The sequence below is a fragment of the Pseudophryne corroboree genome, chromosome 2 (assembly GCF_028390025.1).
Source record: "Pseudophryne corroboree isolate aPseCor3 chromosome 2, aPseCor3.hap2, whole genome shotgun sequence".
Classification (NCBI taxonomy): domain Eukaryota; kingdom Metazoa; phylum Chordata; class Amphibia; order Anura; family Myobatrachidae; genus Pseudophryne; species Pseudophryne corroboree.
In genome coordinates this window covers 57,436,505-57,457,489 of record NC_086445.1, presented here as the reverse complement: position 1 = coordinate 57,457,489, position 20,985 = coordinate 57,436,505, and the positions used below count along the sequence as shown (strand labels likewise).

Sequence of the window (20,985 nt, the reverse complement as noted above, 5' to 3'; positions counted from 1 at the left end):
ACATAGATCAGTGGATACAATATTACACTCACCCTGCACAAGCCTCTGTGATTTATTTCTGCCGGATTTAAACCCAGCGCCCAGGAGTCACCGTCACACGCAGCCGCTCGAGTGGACGCAGCTGAGGAGCAGCCGCCAATAACCGCGCTTCTTACTTTCATTGCTTTAGCTAAATGGAAAAAAAAGCGCGCCACCATTGGCTGAGCCTGCCGTGTCGGCCGCTAGAGCCCGATGCGTGCCGTTACTGATTGTCTCTTCCACATTGACGAAGTCTCTAGCGTGGACTATACAGGTGGTCCTCAACAAAATGGCCGACACTTTTACACCGTTAATTATTATTATCATTTTTTCTTTAGACAAATTTTTAAAGAAAACTTGTGAATATCTAGTGCTTTGAGCACTAAAACAGCTGGTGACAGGTACATAGGGAGAGAGTAAACAATTATGGCGTTGTATCTGAACTGTGGCTATAAAGAGGTACAGTGACCGTATCATACCCTCCAACATGACCCGCCCCACTAGGTACAAAATCCTCTGTTTCTGGACTTCCCTCTTAATTTATTATTGCCATCACCTGTGAAGAAACAGCTTTCTTATCATTTAACTAGTTCAACACAGGTGATGGAAATCATAAATTAAGAGGGAAGTCCAGAAACAGAGCATTTTGTACCTAGTGGGGCGGGTCATGTTGGAGGGTCTGCCGTATTATCCCTTTACCTGGGACGCTCATGGATTCACAGGTTCTGTGGCTGATTAAAACCAGTAGCGGATCTTGCCACGGGCAAGCAGGACTTTTGCCCAGGGCGCCGCCATCCGGAGGGCGCCGCACCATGGCAAGATCCGCTACTGCTGTGCCTCCCGCTGCCCGCTGTGTTCCCCTAGCGTCTAGTTCCCCTTCGTGGAGAGGACCTTTGCTGTGCGGTGCGCAATGATGTCATCGTGCACCGCTCAGCATTTCAGCGGCGCTACTCTACTGTACAGGGGGCATAACTGACCACGCCCCTATATGAAGCCACGCCCCTATTTCCCACCCGGGGCGCAAAAAGGGCTAGAACCGGCCCTGATTAAAACCAGCTAAAAAGTAGGCTTGAAGTCAGCCAGCCACAGAACCTGTATAATCCATGAGCGTATCAGGTAAAAGGGATAATATGGTCACTCTAAAACAGGCCCATTCATTATGCCAGTGGTTCCAAAACTTTTTGAATCACGGTGCCCTGGAGTATCAGTATTTTAAAATGTTAAACCGGCACACGCATCGCACTGCGCTTGTACAAAAAAAAAAAACATCTGCGATCCCGCACGCATTGGTCACCCGTTTGGTGGAGGTAATGGAGTTGTGGGAAAAACGCAGGTGTGTCATACCCATCTTATGTCGATGGCTGTGTCTGCGATTCCATACGCTAATAGCGTGTCTCTGGCGTCTCAGTTCAGGCAGACATGCCGGCTGCGTAGCCATAGACTCACTCGAGTGATCGATTGTTGGAGGATCTGCACGTGCACTGCACATGTGTATGCAGTTGCCAGTGGCGGATCCAGGGGGGGGGGGGGGGGCACACGGGCCCGTGCCCCCCCTGTCATGTCTGGCACTTTAAACAAACAACAACACAGCAGTCCCATTGAAAAATGAGCGGCGGCGCAGACGGCGCCCGCCGTGATGAAGGGTCTCGTAGCAGCGGCGGCAGCGGCAGCAGCACTAATGAGTCAGACCGACTCATTACATTGCGCTGCAGCCGGCTGTAGTAAAGCCAGAAGACTCCGAGGAGAGGAGAGGCTTTCCCCTTCTCTCCTCCACTCGGAGTCGCAGAGGGTGATCTGGCCACGATAGAGCCGGCAGCGCTGTATCACTGCTGCCTGCAGCGGTACGCATCGCGGCTCGTCCTTGTCCGTTCGTGCATATGTAATGAGCGGCAGAGCATCATGCCGTTCATTACAATATGTACAAACTGTGCTGGGCCCAAACAAATCCTATATAAATGGAGGGTAGGACAGCATTTTGCTGCCTGCGAGCCAGCCTCCAGTTAATGTTCTTCCAACAGTCCCCGCCCCCTCCCCAGCAGCTGCGGCCAATCAAGGCAAGGAATGCAGAGGACACTGGTCCACAGCACACCGCACCTCCCGGCGCTCTCTGGCTGCTGGAGTGGGAAATCTGCGCTGTTGGCCACAAGATGGGTGTCCTTTAGAGTAAGGCTCTCTGTGATCCCTGTCCCAAAACTCCCTTCTCTGTGCTGTCCTAAATCCCCTTCTCTGTGATCCCTACCCTAAACCCCCTTCTCTGTGCTGTCCTAAATCCCCTTCTCTGTGATCCCTACCCTAATTCCCCTTCTCTGTGCTGTCCTAAATCCCCTTCTCTGTGATCCCTACCCCAATTCCCCTTCTCTGTGCTGTCCCAAACGCCCTTCTCTTTGCTGTCCCGAACCTCCTTTACTGTGATCCCTACCCCAAACCCCCTTCTCTCTGATCCCCCTTCTCTCTATGAAAATAAATGTATACATACAGTAGATTCCACAGTGTGTGTGTGTGTGCGTATATATATATATATATATATACTTTTTTGTAACACAATTATGTTAATAGGGACCCCTACAAGTTTGTTGTCCAAGGGCCCCCTCAAACCTTAATCCGGCCCTGCTGGGGCAGGACGCTCGCCAGTCGCCACTACCGCTTGGAGCATAGAGCAGAGGAGACCCGTCTGAGTGGGTGGCCCGCTCCCTGCCTCCCCATTGCCGCCATCTGAAGCTCCCAGAGGAGGTCAGTTCATCTTTAGGTATAAACAGTATATGTTGCTTGGAAACATATACTGTTTGTACCAAGGAAAAACAGTGTATGTGTATGCATACCTTGTGGCATAATGTGAATTTCTCTGACGTCCTAGTGGATGCTGGGAACTCCGTAAGGACCATGGGGGATTAGCGGCTCCGCAGGAGACTGGGCACAAAAGTAAAGCTTTAGGACTACCTGGTGTGCACTGGCTCCTCCCCCCATGACCCTCCTCCAAGCCTCAGTTAGATTTTTGTGCCCGGCCGAGAAGGGTGCACACTAGGGGCTCTCCTGAGCTTCTTAGTGAACGTTTAGTTTAGGTTTTTTATTTTCAGTGAGACCTGCTGGCAACAGGCTCACTGCATCGAGGGACTAAGGGGAGAAGAAGCGAACTCACCTGCGTGCAGAGTGGATTGGGCTTCTTAGGCTACTGGACACCATTAGCTCCAGAGGGACCGAACACAGGCCCAGCCTCGGAGCTCGGTCCCAGAGCCGCGCCGCCGGCCCCCTTACAGAGCCAGAAGCAAGACGAGGTCCGGAAAAATCGGCGGCAGAAGACATCCTGTCTTCACCAAGGTAGCGCACAGCACTGCAGCTGTGCGCCATTGCTCCTCAGCACACTTCACACTTCGGTCACTGAGGGTGCAGGGCGCTAGGGGGGGGCGCCCTGAGCAGCAATAAAAACACCTTGGCTGGCGAAAATACATCACATATAGCCCCCAGGGCTATATGGATGAATTTTAACCCCTGCCAGATTCCACAGAAAAACGGGAGAAAAGGCCGCCGAGAAGGAGGCGGAGCCTATCTCCTCAGCACACTGGCGCCATTTTCTCTCACAGCTCCGTTGGAGGGAAGCTCCCTGGCTCTCCCCTGCAGTTACTACACTACAGAAAGGGGTTAAAAAAGAGAGGGGGGCACTAATTAGGCGCAGTATAACAATACAGCAGCTATAAGGGGAAAAACACTTATATAAGGTTATCCCTGTATATATATATATATAGCGCTCTGGTGTGTGCTGGCATACTCTCCCTCTGTCTCCCCAAAGGGCTAGTGGGGTCCTGTCCTCTATCAGAGCATTCCCTGTGTGTGTTCTGTGTGTCGGTACGTTGTGTCGACATGTATGAGGAGGAAAATGAGGTGGAGGCGGAGCAATTGCCTGTAACAGAGATGTCACCCCCTAGGGAGTCGACACCTGAGTGGATGAGCTTATGGAAGGAATTATGTGACAGTGTCAGCTCTTTACAAAAGATTGATGACATGAGACAGCCGGCGACTCAGCCTGTGCCTGTCCAGGTGTCTCAAAAGCCATCTGGGGCTCTAAAACGCCCGTTACCGCAGATGGCAGATACAGACGCCGACACGGATACTGACTCCAGTGTCGACGATTAAGAGACGAATGTGACTTCCAGTAGGGCCACACGTTACATGATTGAGGCTATGGAAAATGTTTTTACACATTTCTGATAATACCAGTACCACTAAAAAGGGTATTAGGTTGGGTGAGAAAAAAAAAAAAAAAACTGCCTGTAGTTTTTCCTGCATCTGAGGAATTAAATGAAGTGTGTGATGATACGTGGGTTTCCCCCGATAAAAACTGTTAATTCCTAAAAAGTTATTAGCATCATACCCCTTCCCGCCAAGGGCACGTTGGGAAACACCCCTTAGGGTGAATAAAGCGCTCACACGCTTGTCTAAACAGGTGGCACTACCGTCCCCGGATACGGCCGCCCTTAAGGAACCTGCTGACAGAAAGCAGTAAAATATCCTAAAATGTATATACACTCACACGGGTGTGATACTGCGACCAGCAATCGCCTCAGCCTGGATGTGCAGTGCTGGGGTGGCTTGGTCGGATTCCCTGACTGACAATATTGATACCCTAGATAGGGACAGTATATTACTAACTATAGAGCATTTAAAAGATGCATTTCTATATATGCGTGATGCACAGAGGGATATTTGCCGACTGGCATCAAGAGTAAGTGCGCTGTCCATTTCTGCCAGAAGAGGGTTATGGACAAGACAGTGGTCAGGTGATGATGATTCCAAAAGGCATATGGAAGTATCGCCTTATAAAAGGGAGGAGTTATTTGGGGTAGGTCTAACAGACCTGGTGGCCACTGGAAACAGCCAATTCCCAGGAACAAAAGCCCTCTCCCGCCTCCGCAAAGTCCTCAGCATGACGCTGGGGCTTTACAAGCGGTCTCAGGCACGGTGGGGGCCCGTCTCAAGAAATTCGAGACGTCTCCCCCTCGCCGTTTCATAAAGTCTGCTTTACCGACGTCTCCTTCAGACAGGGAGACAGTATTGCAAGCCATTCACAGGCGGTATTCCCAGCAGGTGATAATCAAGGTACCCCTCCTGCAACAGGGAAAGGGGTACTATTCCACACTATTTGTGGTACCGAAGCCGGACGGCTCGGTGAGACCATTTTTAAATCTAAAATCCTTGAACACTTACATACAAAGGTTTGAATTCAAGATGGAGTCACTCAGAGCAGTGATTGCAAACCTGGAAGAAGGGGACTATATGGTCTCTCTGGACATCAAAGATGCTTACCTACATGTCCCAATTTACCCTTCTCCAAGGGTACCTCAGGTTTGTGGTACAGAACTGTCACTATCAGTTTCAGACGCTGCCGATTGGATTGTCCACGGCACCCCGGGTCTTTACCAAGGTAATGGCCGAAATGATGATACTCCTTCGAAAGAAGGGAGTTTTAGTTATCCCTTACTTGGACGATCTCCTGATAAGGGCAAGATCCAGGGAACAGTTGGAAGTCGGGGTAGCACTATCTCAGATAGTGCTGCGGCAGCACGGTTGGATTCTCAATATTCCAAAATCGCAGCTGATCCCGACGACACGCCTTCTATTCCTAGGGATGATCCTGGACACAGTCCGGAAAAAGGTGTTTTCTCCCGGAGGAGAAAGCCAGGGAGTTATCCGAACTAGTCAGAAACCTCCTAAAACCAGGCCAAGTGTCAGTGCATCAGTGCACAAGGGTCCTGGGAAAAATGGTGGCTTCCTACGAAGCAATTCCATTCGGCAGATTCCACGCAAGAACTTTCCAGTGGGACCTGCTGGATAAATGGTCCGGATAGCTTCTTCAGATGCATCAGCGGATAACCCTGTCACCAAAGACAAGGGTGTCTCTCCTGTGGTGGTTGCAGAGTGCTCATCTTCTAGAGGGCCGCAGATTCGGCATTCAGGACTGGGTCCTGGTGACCACGGATGCCAGCCTGAGAAGCTGGGGAGCAGTCACACAGGGAAAAAATTTCCAGGGCTTGTGGTCAAGCCTGGAGACATCACTTCACATAAATATTTTGGAGCTAAGGGCCATTTACAATGCCCTAAGCCAAGCAAGACCTCTGCTTCAAGGTCAGCCGGTGCTGATCCAGTCGGACACTATCACGGCAGTCGCCCACGTAAACAGACAGGGCGGCACAAGAAGCAGGAGGGCAATGGCAGAAGCTGCAAGGATTTTTCGCTGGGCGGAAAATCATGTGATAGCACTGTCAGCAGTGTTCATTCCGGGAGTGGACAACTGGGAAGCAGACTTCCTCAGCAGGCACGACCTCCACCCGGGAGAGTGGGGACTTCACCCAGAAGTCTTCCACATGATTGTAAACCATTGGGAAAAACCAAAGGTGGACATGATGGCGTCCCGCCTAAACAAAAAATTGGACAGGTATTGCGCCAGGTCAAGGGACCCTCAGGCAATAGCTGTGGACGCTCTGGTAACACCGTGGGTGTACCAGTCAGTGTATGTGTTCCCTCCTCTTCCTCTCATACCAAAAGTACTGAGAATTATAAGACGGAGGGGAGTAAGAACTATACTCGTGGCTCCGGATTGGCCAAGTAGGACTTGGTACCCGGAACTTCAAGAGATGCTCACGGAGGACCCGTGGCCTCTACCTCTAAGAAGGGACCTGCTCCAGCAAGGACCCTGTCTATTCCAAGACTTACCGCGGCTGCGTTTGACGGCAGGGCGGTTGAACGCCGGATCCTGAAGGAAAAAGGCATTCCGGATGAAGTCATCCCTACCCTGGTCAAGCCAGGAAGGATGTAACCGCAAAGCATTATCACCGCATTTGGCGAAAATATGTTGCGTGGTGCGAGGCCAGTAAGGCCCCGATGGAGGAATTTCAACTAGGTCGATTCCTGCATTTCCTGTAAACAGGAGTGTCTATGGGCCTAAAATTGGGGTCCATTAAGGTTCAAATTTCGGCCCTGTCAATTTTCTTCCAGAAAGAACTAGCTTCACTACCTGAAGTTCAGACGTCTGTAAAAGGGGTACTGCATATACAGCCTCCTTTTGTGCCTCCAGTGGCACTTTGGGATCTCAATGTAGTTTTGGGGTTCCTAAAGTCACATTGGTTTGAACCACTTGAATCTGTGGAGTTAAAATATCTCACATGGAAAGTGGTCATGTTGTTGGCCCTGGCCTCGGCCAGGCACGTGTCAGAATTGGGGGCTTTATCCTGTAAAAGCCCTTATCTGATCTTCCATTCAGACAGGGCGGAATTGAGGACTCGTCCTCATTTTCTCCCTAAGGTGGTTTCAGTGTTTCATCTGAACCAACCTATTGTGGTACCTACGGCTACTAGTGACTTGGAGGACTCCAAGTTGTTGGACGTAGTCAGGGCCTTGAAAATATATGTTTCCAGGACGGCTGGAGTCAGGAAATCCGACTCGCTGTTATCCTGTATGCACCCAACAAGCTGGGTGCTCCTGCTTCTAAGCAGACTATTGCTCGTTGGATTTGTAGTACAATTCAGCTTGCACATTCTGTGGCAGGCCTGCCACAGCCAAAATCTGTAAAAGCCCATTCCACAAGGAAGGTGGGCTCATCTTGGGCGGCTGCCCGAGGGGTCTCAGCGTTACAACTTTGCCGAGCAGCTACTTGGTCAGGGGCAAACACGTTTGCTAAATTCTACAAATTTGATACCCTGGCTGAGGAGGACCTGGAGTTCTCTCATTCGGTGCTGCAGAGTCATCCGCACTCTCCCGCCCGTTTGGGAGCTTTGGTATAATCCCCATGGTCCTTACGGAGTTCCCAGCATCCACTAGGACGTCAGAGAAAATAAGAATTTACTTACCGATAATTCTATTTCTCGTAGTCCGTAGTGGATGCTGGGCGCCCATCCCAAGTGCGGATTGTCTGCAATACTTGTACATAGTTATTGTTACAAAAATCGGGTTATTATTGTTGTGAGCCATCTTTTCAGAGGCTCCTCTGTTATCATGCTGTTAACTGGGTTCAGATCACAGGTTGTACGGTGTGATTGGTGTGGCTGGTATGAGTCTTACCCGGGATTCAAAATCCTTCCTTATTGTGTACGCTCGTCCGGGCACAGTATCCTAACTGAGGCTTGGAGGAGGGTCATGGGGGGAGGAGCCAGTGCACACCAGGTAGTCCTAAAGCTTTACTTTTGTGCCCAGTCTCCTGCGGAGCCGCTAATCCCCCAAGGTCCTTACGGAGTTCCCAGCATCCACTACGGACTACGAGAAATAGAATTATCGGTAAGTAAATTCTTATTTTTGGCTCATACCGTGTGTTATAATGTGAATATCAGCTCATACCATGTGCTATAATGTGAATTTCGTCTCATACTGTGTGCTATAATGTGAATTTCAGCTCAAACCGTGTGGTATAATGTGAATTTTGTCTCATACTATGTGCTATAATGTGAATTTAGGCTCATACTGTGTGGTATAATGTGAATTTCGGCTCATACCATGTGGTATAATGTGAATTTCGGCTCATACCGTGTGCTATAATGTGAATTTTGTCTCATACTATGTGCTATAATGTGAATTTCGGCTCATACCGTGTGTATAATGGTTGTTTCCCCAGTGAATCTTTCCCTTCATGCCTCTGTAAACCTCACTACAAATGTCTCACTACTCCCTCCTACAGAGACCTTAGGTACCCACTGCCTCTCCCTGTCCCCCTCTCCTTGTTACACCACTGCCACCTCCCCCTGGCATCACCCACTTTTTCCTCGTCACCCTTTCCCCGGTGTTACCCATTCTGCCTCTCACTGTCACCCTCTCTCTGTCACCCACTGCCTCTCCGTCTCCCACTGTTTCCGTCATCCACTGCCTCTCCCCTGCGTCACTATAAACCCATCACCCTCTCTCTCCTGTCACCCGCTGCCTCTCCAAAGTGTCACCCTCTTCCCATCTTACGAATACGATGTTCCCTTTGAGGCTATGACCCTTGTTGCTAGGTCATGCCCTTGTTGTGAGGCCACGCACACCTTCATGGGACCGCACGCCTTCGGCATGCACAAGGTGCCCCCCCCTGTCATTTTTTCCTGGATCTGCCCCTGGCAGTTGCTGTACGTTTGGGACGGCTTTGGTAGCCGTAGTTGTTCACTTCTGTGCAGCTGCACACTTTCACTGTCAGGCACCGGGGCACCAGCAGCAGCACGCATGCAACAGCCAGCCAAGCAGAGCAATCAGTGATTCAGGCCCCGATTCGTAGATGAACATAAACCTGATATCTCCAATGGTGAGGCACCAGCACCTGTGCAGAACAGGTCGCGGCGGGCACACGCAGTGCCCCCTGCGCCGCAGCCGTCTGGGGGCGGGGAGTGGGTGGAGCTGGGCAGCGTTCCTGATAATGGGGGCGTTTTCTGGGAGTGCTGAGGCCTCACTCTTCATACATTCTAATTATGCTGATCCAAAAACAGTCAAAACATGAGCTATAGTTGACAATTTAACATCATGAGCAAAAACACTTCCAGACATTAAAAAAAAAATGTCCCTGGACCAACCACTTCATAATACCCTTTAATAATTACAGCTAGATACAAGTTCTTGGAATATAAGCATCAAACCCATATTTTCATTCTGTTATTTATTTTGCCATAACTTTGGTCTGCAATAAATAATAATAATTATTATTATTATTTCTATTAAAATATTTTATTTATAAGGAGCCAAAAGGGTTCTATAGCAAGGTATAGAATGGATGGAACATACAGGAATATTACATAGTACATGGGGGATCAAACAGGATAATCATAGAAATTTATAAATCTATACAGATATACATAATAACGTGTAATTGTAATCCGCAGAGTTCTTAATTACAAAGAGAGCACAGAGAGAGTGAGGACACTGCTCGCATAAGCTTACAATCTAGAGGGGCCGTGGGTGGACAGACAGGGATTCCATCCATTGTGTAACCATCCTTACAGTAAGTAACTCGCTGATATGTTTGGTAAGAAATGTCTTCTAGATACATCTTTGTCTTAATCTTGGATATATTTATGCTTAGTAATTAAGTCATCTCCAATGTCCTGTTTTTCCCAAATAAATAAACCTAATTAAGTACACATTACCAAACAGTGGATTTTCAGCTGTCGTTATCCATTTTCACTACTAATATGTGTGAACAAGCCGCAATGGTGACTATTTCCTGGCAATTTTGAATTTAATTTTTCAAAACAATGTTTTTTATTTAAGATTTAGGGGGGAGGGGTATCCCAATTACCCGCAGACAATGACCGCGGGTAATTGTATCGCTGGGGGCTATCCAGTTAGCCCAGATGTTGTGCGCTCCTCCCCCCGAGGAGCGTTAGAGTGCATTCTAACTACTTTCAACTACAAAGTAATGTTTTAAGTTATATTTATAACAAACAAACAAAAATCACAAAAAAAAATAATAAGAATTTACTCACCGGTAATTCTATTTTTCGTGGTCCGTAGTGGATGCTGGGAACTCCATAATGACCATGGGGAATAGACGGGTTCCGAAGGAGACTGGGCAGTCTAAATGAAAGATTAGGTACTATCTGGTGTGCACTGGCTCCTCCCTCTATGCCCCTCCTCCAGACCTCAGTTAAGGAAACTGTGCCCGGAAGAGCTGACATTACAAGGAAAGGATTTGGAATCCAGGGTAAGACTCATACCAGCCACACCAATCACACCGTACAACTCGTGATAACTATACCCAGTTAACAATATGAACAAAAAACCGAGCCTCATTCAAAAGATGGCTCATAACAATAACCCTTAAGTTAAGCAATAACTATATACATGTATTGCAGAGAGTCCGCACTTGGGACGGGCGCCCAGCATCCACTACGGACTACGAGAAATAGAATTACCGGTGAGTAAATTCTTATTTTCTCTGACGTCCTAGTGGATGCTGGGAACTCCGTAAGGACCATGGGGATTATACCAAAGCTCCCAAACGGGCGGGAGAGTGCGGATGACTCTGCAGCACCGAATGAGCAAACTCAAGGTCCTCCTCAGCCAGGGTATCAAACTTGTAGAATTTTGCAAATGTGTTTGAACCCGACCAAGTAGCAGCTCGGCAAAGTTGTAAAGCCGAGACCCCTCGGGCAGCCGCCCAAGAAGAGCCCACCTTCCTTGTGGAATGGGCTTTTACTGATTTAGGATGCGGCAATCCAGCCGCAGAATGTGCCAGCTGAATCGTGCTACAGATCCAGCGAGCAATAGTCTGCTTTGAAGCAGGAGCACCCAGCTTGTTGGGTGCATGCAGGATAAATAGCGAGTCAGTTTTTCTGACTCTAGCCGTCCTGGAAACATAAATTTTCAGGGCCCGGACTACGTCCAGCAACTTGGAATCCTCCAAGTCCCGAGTAGCCACAGGCACCACGATAGGTTGGTTCAAATGAAACGCTGATACCACCTTTGGGAGAAATTGGGGACGAGTCCTCAATTCTGCCCTGTCCATATGGAAAATCAGATATGGGCTTTTACATGACAAAGCCGCCAATTCTGACACACGCCTAGCTGAAGCTAAGGCCAACAGCATAACCACCTTCCACGTGAGATACTTTAGCTCCACGGTCTTAAGTGGTTCAAACCAGTGGGATTTCAGGAAATCCAACACAACGTTAAGATCCCAAGGTGCCACTGGAGGCACAAAAGGGGGCTGGATATGCAGCACTCCCTTAACAAACGTCTGAACTTCAGGCAGTGAAGCCAGTTCTTTTTTAAAGAAAATAGATAGGGCCGAAATCTGGACCTATATGGACCCCAATTTTAGGCCCATAGTCACCCCTGACTGTAGGAAGTGCAGAAATCGACCCAGCTGGAATTCCTCTGTTGGGGCCTTCCTGGCCTCACACCAAGCAACATATTTCCGCCATATGCGATGATAATGTTTTGCTGTCACATCCTTCCTCACTTTTATCAGAGTAGGAATCACTTCATCTGGAATGCCCTTTTCCATTAGGATCCGGCGTTCAACCGCCATGCCGTCAAACGCAGCCGCGGTAAGTCTTGGAACAGACAGGGCCCCTGCTGTAGCAGGTCCTTTCGAAGAGGCAGAGGCCATGGGTCCTCTGAGATCATTTCTTGTAGTTCTGGATACCAAGTTCTTCTTGGCCAGTCCGGAACGATGAGTATAGTTCTTACTCCTCTCTTTCTTATTATCCTCAGTACCTTGGGTATGAGAGGGAGCGGAGGGAACACATAAACCGACTGGTACACCCACGGTGTCACTAGTGCGTCCACAGCTATCGCCTGAGGGTCCCTTGACCTGGCGCAATATCTTTTTAGCTTTTTGTTGAGGCGGGACGCCATCATGTCCACCTGTGGTCGTTCCCAACGATTTACAATCAGCGTGAAGACTTCTGGATGAAGTCCCCACTCTCCCGGGTGGAGGTCGTGCCTGCTGAGGAAGTCTGCTTCCCAGTTGTCCACTCCCGGAATGAACACTGCTGACAGTGCTAGGACGTGATTCTCCGCCCACCGAAGAATCCTTGTGGCTTCTGCCATCGCCATCCTGCTTCTTGTGCCGCCCTGGCGCTTTACATGGGCGACCACCGTGATGTTGTCTGACTGAATCAGCACCGGTTGGTTTTGAAGCAGGGGCTCCGCTTGACTCAGGGCGTTGTAAATGGCCCTTAGTTCCAGTATATTTATGTGTAGGGAAGTCTCCTGACATGACCACTGTCCTTGGAAGTTCCTTCCCTGAGTGACTGCCCCCCATCCTCGGAGGCTTGCATCCGTGGTCACCAGGACCCAGTCCTGTATGCCGAATCTGCGGCCCTCGAGGAGATAAGCACTCTGCAGCCACCACAGCAGAGACACCCTGGCCCTCGGGGACAGGATGATCAACCGATGCATCTGAAGATGCGATCCGGACCATTTGTCTAACAGATCCCACTGAAAGATCCTTGCATGGAATCTGCCGAAGGGAATTGCTTCGTAAGACGCCACCATCTTTCCCAGGACCCGCGTGCACTGATGCACCGACACCTGTTTTGGTTTCAGGAGGTCCCTGACCAGAGATGACAATTCCTGGGCCTTCTCCCCGGGGAGAAACACCTTCTTCTGTTCTGTGTCCAGAATCATGCCCAAGAACAGCAGACGCGTCGCAGGAATCAACTGCGACTTCGGGATATTTAGAATCCAGCCGTGCTGTTGCAATACTTCCCGAGATAGTGCTACGCTGACTAACAACTGCTCCTTGGACCTCGCCTTTATAAGGAGATCGTCCAAGTACGGGATAACTATAACTCCCTTCTTTCGAAGGAGTATCATCATTTCGGCCTTTACCTTGGTAAATACTCTCGGTGCCGTGGACAGACCAAACGGCAACGTCTGGAATTAGTAATGACAGTCCTGTACCACAAACCTGAGGTACTCCTGGTGAGGTGGGTAAATGGGGACATGCAGGTAAGCATCCTTGATGTCCAGCGTCACCATAAAATCCCCCTCTTCCAGGCTTGCAATAACCGCCCTGAGCGATTCCATTTTGAACTTGAACTTCCTTATATAAGTGTTCAAGGATTTCAAATTTAGAATGGGTCTCACCGAACCGTCTGGTTTCGGTACCACAAACATTGTGGAATAGTAACCCCGTCCCTGTTGAAGGAGGGGAACCTTGATTATCACCTGCTGGAGGTACAGCTTGTGAATAGCCGCCAGTACTATCTCCCTTTCCCTGGGAGCAGCTGGTAAGGCTGATTTGAGGTAACGGCGAGGGGGAGTCGCCTCGAACTCCAGCTTGTATCCCTGAGATACAACTTGCACAACCCAGAGATCCACCTGTGAGCGAACCCACTGGTTGCTGAAGTTCCGGAGACGCGCCCCCACCGCACCTGGCTCCACCTGTGGAGCCCCAGCGTCATGCGGTGGACTTAGTGGAAGCAGGGGAGGATTTTTGTTCCTGGGAACTGGCTGTCTGATGCAGCTTCTTTCCTCTACCCCTGCCTCTGGGCAGAAAGGATGCGCCTCTGACCCGCTTGCCTTTCTGAGGCCGAAAGGACTGTACTTGATAATACGGTGCTTTCTTAGGCTGTGAGGGAACCTGAGGTAAAAAAGTCGACTTCCCAGCTGTTGCTGTGGATACGAGGTACGAGAGACTGTCCCCAAACAATTCCTCACCCTTATAAGGCAAAACCTCCATGTGCCTTTTAGAATCAGCATCACCTGTCCACTGCCGAGTCCATAATACTCTCCTGGCAGAAATGGACATTGCATTAATTCTAGATGCCAGCCGGCAAATGTCCCTCTGTGCATCCCTCATATATAAGACGACATCCTTTATATGCTCTATGGTTAGCAAAATAGTATCCCTGTCGAGGGAATCAATGTTGTCTGACAGGGTATCAGACCATGCTGCTGCTGCAGCACTACACATCCATGCTGAAGCAATTGCAGGTCTCAGTATAGTACCTGAGTGTGTATATACAGACTTCAGGATAGCCTCCTGCTTTCTATCTGTAGGCTCCTTTAGGGCGGCCGTATCCTGAGACGGCAGTGCCACCTTTTTTGATAAGCGTGTGAGCGCCTTGTCCACCCTAGGGGATGTTTCCCAACGTAACCTGTCCGTTGCCGGGAAAGGGTACGCCATCAGTAACCTCTTAGAAATCACTAGTTTCTTATCAGGGGAACACCACGTTTCTTCACACAATTCATTTAACTCATCAGATGGGGGAAAAGTCACTGGCAGCTTTTTCTCCCCAAACATAATACCCTTTTTGGTGGTAACCGGGTTAATGTCAGAAATGTGCAATACATTTTTCATTGCAGTAATCATGCATCGGATGGCCCTTGTGGACTGTACATTTGTCTCATCCTCATCTACACTGGAGTCAGACTCCGTGTCGACATCTGTGTCTGCCATCTGAGCTAGCGGGCGTTTATGAGCCCCTGATGGTCTCTGAGACGCCTGGGCAGGCGCGGGCTGAGATGCCGGCTGTCCCAAGGCTGCTGCGTCATCAAACCTTTTATGTAAGGAGTTGACACTGTCGGTTAATACCTTCCACATATCCATCCACTCCGGTGTCGGCCCCGTCGGGGGCGACACCACACTTATCTGCTCCTGCTCCGCCTCCACGTAACTCTCCTCATCAAACATGTCGACACAGCCGTACCGACACACCGCACACACACAGGGAATTCTCTGACTGAGGATAGGACCCCACAAAAGTCCTTTGGGGAGACAGAGAGAGAGTATGCCAGCACACACCACAGCGCTATATAACACAGGGATTTACACTATACTGAGTGATTTTTCCCAATAGCTGCTTATTATCACAATTGCGCCTAAATTTATGTGCCCCCCCTCTCTTTTTTACCCTTGTTGTATGGATACTGCAAGGGAGAGCCTGGGGAGCGTCCTTCCAGCGGAGCTGTGAAGAGAAAATGGCGCTGGTGTGCTGAGGAAGAAGGCCCCGTCCCCTCAGCGGCGGGCTTCTCCCGTGTTTTGTATAATATTAATGGCGGGAGTTTTTGCACATATACAGTTTTATAAACTGTATTAAGTGCAGTTTGTGCCAAAAGGTAATCTAATTGCTGCCCAGGGCGCCCCCCAGCGCCCTGCACCCAACAGTGACCGGAGTGTGTGGTGTGCTGTGGGAGCAATGGCGCACAGCTGCAGTGCTGTGCGCTACCTTAATGAAGACCGGAGTCTTCAGCCACCGATTTCGTCGTCTTTCTAGCAAGCTCAGGAGAGCCCACTAGGAGCACCCAGCTCTGGCCGGGCACAGATTCTAACTGAGGTCTGGAGGAGGGGCATAGAGGGAGGAGCCAGTGCACACCAGATAGTACCTAATCTTTCTTTTAGAGTGCCCAGTCTCCTTCGGAGCCCGTCTATTCCCCATGGTCCTTACGGAGTTCCCAGCATCCACTAGGACGTCAGAGAAATAAGATTTTAAACCTACCGGAAAATCTTTTTCTCGTAGACCGTAGAGGATGCTGGGGACTCCGTAAGGACCATGGGGAATAGACAGGCTCCACAGGAGACATGGGCACTAAAAAGAACTTTAGGTATGGGTGTGCACTGGCCCCTCCCTCTATGCCCCTCCTTCAGACCTCAGTTAGAGAAACTGTGCCCAGAGGAGACGGACAGTACGAGGAAAGGATTTTGTAAATCCAAGGGCAAGATTCATACCAGCCACACCATTCACACCGTATAACATGGGATATACGAACCAGTCAACAGTATGAAACGAAACCAGTATCAGTCCAAAACTGATCCAACTGAAACATTACCCTTATGTAAGCAACAACTATATACAAGTCCTGCAGGATATTGTACGCACAGGGACGGGTGCCCAGCATCCTCTACGGACTACGAGAAAAAGATTTACCGGTAGGTTTAAAATCTTATTTTCTCTTACGTCCTAGAGGATGCTGGGGACTCCGTAAGGACCATGGGGATTATACTAAAGCTCCAAAACGGGCGGGAGAGTGCGGACGACTCTGCAGCACCGAATGAGCAAACATTAGGTCCTCATCGGCCAGGGTATCAAACTTGTAGAATTTTGCAAAAAAGTGTTTGAACCCGACCAAGTCGCGGCTCGGCAAAGCTGTAATGCCGAGACGCCCTGGGCAGCCGCCCAAGAAGAGCCCGTCTTCCTAGTGGAATGGGCCTTAACCGAATTCGGTAACGGCAATCCAGCCGTAGAATGAGCCTGCTGAATCGTGTTACAGATCCAGCGAGCAATAGTCTGTTTAGACGCAGGAGCACCAACTTTGTTGGCTGCATACAGGATAAATAGAGCCTCTGTTTTCCTAACCCGAGCCGTTCTGGCCACATAAATTTTCAATGCCCTGACCACATCTAGGGACTCGGAATCCTCCACGTCCCTTGTAGCCACAGGCACCACAATAGGTTGGTTCATATGAAAAGAAGAAACCACCTTAGGCAAAAATTGTGGACGAGTCCGCAACTCAGCTCTATCCACATGGAAAATCAGATAAGGGCTTTTGTGAGACAAAGCCGCCAACTCTGACAATCGCCGTGCCGAAGCCAAGGCCAATAACATGACCACTTTCCAAGTAAGATACTTCAGTTCAACTGTTTGAAGCGGTTCAAACCAGTGAGACTTAAGGAACCGTAACACCACGTTAAGGTCCCATGGTGCCACTGGAGGCACAAAAGGAGGCTGGATATGCAGCACCCCTTTCACGAAAGTCTGGACTTCTGGAAGAGAAGCCAATTCCTTTTGAAAGAAAATGGATAAGGCCGAAATCTGAACCTTAATGGAGCCTAACTTTAGGCCCAAATTCACTCCTGTTTGCAGGAAGTGGAGAAAACGGCCCAGATAGAACTCTTCCGGAGGAGCAGTCTTGGCTTCGCACCAAGACACATACTTCCTCCAGATACGGTGATAATGTTTCGATGTCACCTCCTTCCTAGCCTTTATCAGAGTAGGAATGACCTCCTCCGGAATGCCCTTCTCCGCTAGGATCCTGCGTTCAACCGCCATGCCATCAAACGCAGTCGCGGTAAGTCCTGGAACAGACAGGGCCCTTGTTGTAACAGGTCTTCCCTGAGAGGAAGAGGCCACGGATCTTCTGAGAGCATTTCCTGTAGATCCGGATACCAGGCCCTTCGAGGCCAATCTGGAACGATGAGAATCGCCTGAACCCCTCTTCGTTTTATGATTCTCAGTATCTTTGAGATGAGAGGAAGAGGAGGGAACACATAGACCGACTGAAACACCCACGGTGTCACCAGTGCGTCCACTGCAATCGCCTGAGGGTCCCTTGACCTGGCGCAATATCTCGGAAGTTTCTTGTTGAGGCGTGAAGCCATCATGTCTATTTGAGGCAGACCCCACTGACTTGCAATCTCTGCGAAGACTTCCTGATGAAGTCCCCACTCTCCTGGATGCAGATCGTGTCTGCTGAGGAAGTCTGCTTCCCAGTTGTCTACTCCCGGAATAAAGACTGCTGTCAGAGCGCTTACATGACTCTCCGCCCATCGAAGAATCTTTGAGGCTTCTGCCATTGCCATTCTGCTCTTTGTGCCGCCTTGGCGGTTTACATGAGCCACTGCTGTGATGTTGTCTGACTGAATCAGAACCAGTGGACCTTGAAGTAAGGTCTGCGCCTGACGAAGGCCGTTGTATATGGACCTTAATTCCAGAATGTTGATGTGTAGACAAGCCTCCTGGCTTGACCACAGACCCTGGAAGTTTCTTCCCTGTGTGACTGCTCCCCATCCTCGGAGACTCGCGTCCGTGGTCACCAGAACCCAGTCCTGGATTCCGAACCTGCGACCCTCTAGAAGGTGAGCACTCTGCAGCCACCACAGGAGAGATACCCTGGCCCTGGGGGACAGGCGGATCATCTGATGAATCTGTAGATGTGACCCGGACCACTTGTCCAGAAGGTCCCACTGAAAGGTTTTGGCATGGAACCTGCCGAATGGAATGGCCTCGTAAGACGCCACCATTTTTCCCAGCACTCGCGTGCAGTGATGTACCGACACCCTGTCTGGCTTCAACAGGTCCCTGACAAAGTCCCGCAGTTCCTGGGCCTTTTCCGTCGGGAGAAAGACCCTCTTTTGTTCCGTGTCCAGAATCATGCCTAAGAAAAGCAATCTGGTTGTTGGAACTAACTGTGACTTTGGCAGGTTTAGAATCCAACCGTGTTGTTGTAACACCCACAGGGAGAGTGATACTTTGACCAGCAACTGTTCTCTCGATCTCGCTTTTATCAGGAGATCGTCCAAGTATGGGATAATTGTGACCCCCTGCTTGCGCAGGAGCACCATCATCTCCGCCATTAATTTGGTAAAAATTCTCGGGGCCGTGGACAGCCCAAACGGCAACGTCTGAAATTGGTAGTGACAATCCTCCACCACAAATCTCAGAAACGCCTGATGAGGTTGATAAATGGGGACATGAAGGTATGCATCCTTTATGTCTAGAGACACCATATAATTTCCCCCTTCCAGACTTGCAATGACCGCCCTGAGCGACTCAATCTTGAACTTGAACCTCTTTAAGTATAGGTTTAAAGATTTTAAATTTAAAATGGGTCTGACCGAACCGTCCGGTTTCGGGACCACAAACTGGGTTGAATAATAGCCCATCCCCTGCTGCAGCAGGGGAACCTTGACCACCACTTGTTGGAGACACAATTTTTGAATTGCTGCCAAAACTACCTCCCTCTCTGTGGAAGAAGTTGGCAGTGCCGATTTGAAAAACCGGCGAGGAGGCACCTCTTCGAATTCCAGCTTGTACCCCTGGGAAACAATGTCTATTGCCCAGGGATCCACCTGAGAGTGAACCCATACTTGGCTGAAAAGACGAAGACGTGCCCCCACAGGAGCGGACTCCACCCGCGGAGCCCCAGCGTCATGCGGTGGATTTAGTAGAAGCCGGGGAGGACTTTTGTTCCTGGGAACTGGCTGTAGCTGGCAGCTTTTTCCCCTTGCCCTTACCTCTGACAAGAAAGGAAGATCCCCGAGCTCTCTTGGATTTATGCGGCCGAAAGGACTGCATCTGATAATGTGGCGCTTTCTTAGGCTGGGAGGAAACATAAGGTAAAAAAGTTGATTTACCAGCAGTAGCTGTGGAAACTAGGTCCGCGAGACCTTCACCAAACAACTCCTCACCCTTGTACGGCAAAACCTCCATATGCCGTTTTGAGTTGGCATCACCCGACCACTGTCGGGTCCACAGTGCTCGCCTGGCAGAAATCGCTATAGTGTTTGCTCTGGACCCCAGTATGCCTATATCCCTTTGAGCCTCTCTCATATAAAGGACCGCATCCTTAATATGGCCCAGGGTCAATAAAATAGTTTCCTTATCCATCGTATCCATATCAGCAGATAACGTATCGGTCCACGCTAGTACAGCGCTACAAACCCAAGCTGACGCTATTGCCGGTCTGAGTAATGTACCGGCGGTATGTGTGTAAATTGACTTCAAGGTAGTTTCCTGCTTGCGGTCAGCAGGATCCCTGAGGGCCGCTGTATCCTGAGATGGCAGCGCCACCTTCTTGGAAAGGCGCGTCAACGCCTTGTCCACCCTTGGGGAGGATTCCCACCGTATCGTGTCCTTGATCGGGAAAGGATACGTCATAAGAATCCTTTTGGGAATCTGCACCTTCTTATTTGGAGTTTCCCAAGCACTTTCAAATAACTCATTTAATTCAAAAGAAGGTGGAAAAGTAACCTCAGGCTTCTTTTCTTTAAACATGTGGATCTTAGGATTAGGCACCGCGGGGTCATCTATAATATGCAGCACATCCTTTATAGCAATAATCATATAATGAATACTCTTTGCCAATTTTGACTGCAACCTCGCATCATCATAATCAACACTAGAGTCAAACTCTGTGTCGGTATCTGTGTCAACTAGCGGCTGCTTTTGAGACCCAGAAGGTCCCTGTGACATAGGGAAAGGCAGGGTATGACCCTCTGTGTTGTCCCTGGACTCTGCTTTGTCCAAACGTTTGTGCAATAAATTCTCATTTGCATTTAAAATATTCCACATATCCATCCAGTCATGTGTCGGCGTTGCCGACGGCGACACCACACTCATGCGCTCCACCTCCTCCCTAGGAGAGCCTTCCGCTTCAGACATGCCGACACGCATGTACTGACACACCACACGCTCAGGGAAAGCTCTATCTGGAGACAGTTCCCCCACAAGGCCCTTTGGAGAGACAGAGAGAGAGTATGCCAGCACACACCCAGCGCCAATAATCTTGGGAAAAAGAAAAATATTACCCAGATACAGCGCTATTCACTGCGCCCAATTATGTGCCCCCCCACCCTTCTTTAAAACCCTCTGTCACCGGTGATCAGCAGGGGAGAGTCCAGGGAGCCAGCTTCTCAGCGTGTGCTTGAGGAGAAAATGGCGCTGGTGAGTGCTGAGGGAGAAGCCCCGCCCCCTCAGTGGCGGGCTTCGGTCCCGCTCTTCCTTTAAACTGGCGGGGGCTCTAAAATAATATCAAACTGATTAATTATATTCATAAAAGCCAGTGCTGAGG

At 49.7% G+C, this 20,985-nt stretch overlaps 1 protein-coding gene and 1 long non-coding RNA gene across 3 annotated transcripts in view; one reads left to right on the top strand and one right to left on the bottom strand.

The window, feature by feature from the left end:
• The window catches only part of DDIAS (DNA damage induced apoptosis suppressor), a 53,600-nt gene extending 53,363 nt beyond the window's left edge, over positions 1 to 237 (bottom strand). Inside the window, exon 1 of one of the 2 annotated variants that reach the window (XM_063951331.1) lies at positions 33 to 237. The gene's annotated coding sequence lies outside the window, so the exon portion shown is untranslated. The remainder of the gene's footprint in view (positions 1 to 32) is intronic. The other variant, XM_063951329.1, reaches the window with a different exon arrangement.
• Positions 120 to 20,985, top strand: part of LOC134998099 (uncharacterized) — a 22,698-nt gene continuing 1,832 nt past the window's right edge. The window contains exons 1-3 of the long non-coding RNA XR_010200427.1: positions 120 to 419; positions 2,575 to 2,748; positions 9,846 to 9,964. This is a non-coding gene — a long non-coding RNA (uncharacterized LOC134998099). The remainder of the gene's footprint in view (positions 420 to 2,574; positions 2,749 to 9,845; positions 9,965 to 20,985) is intronic.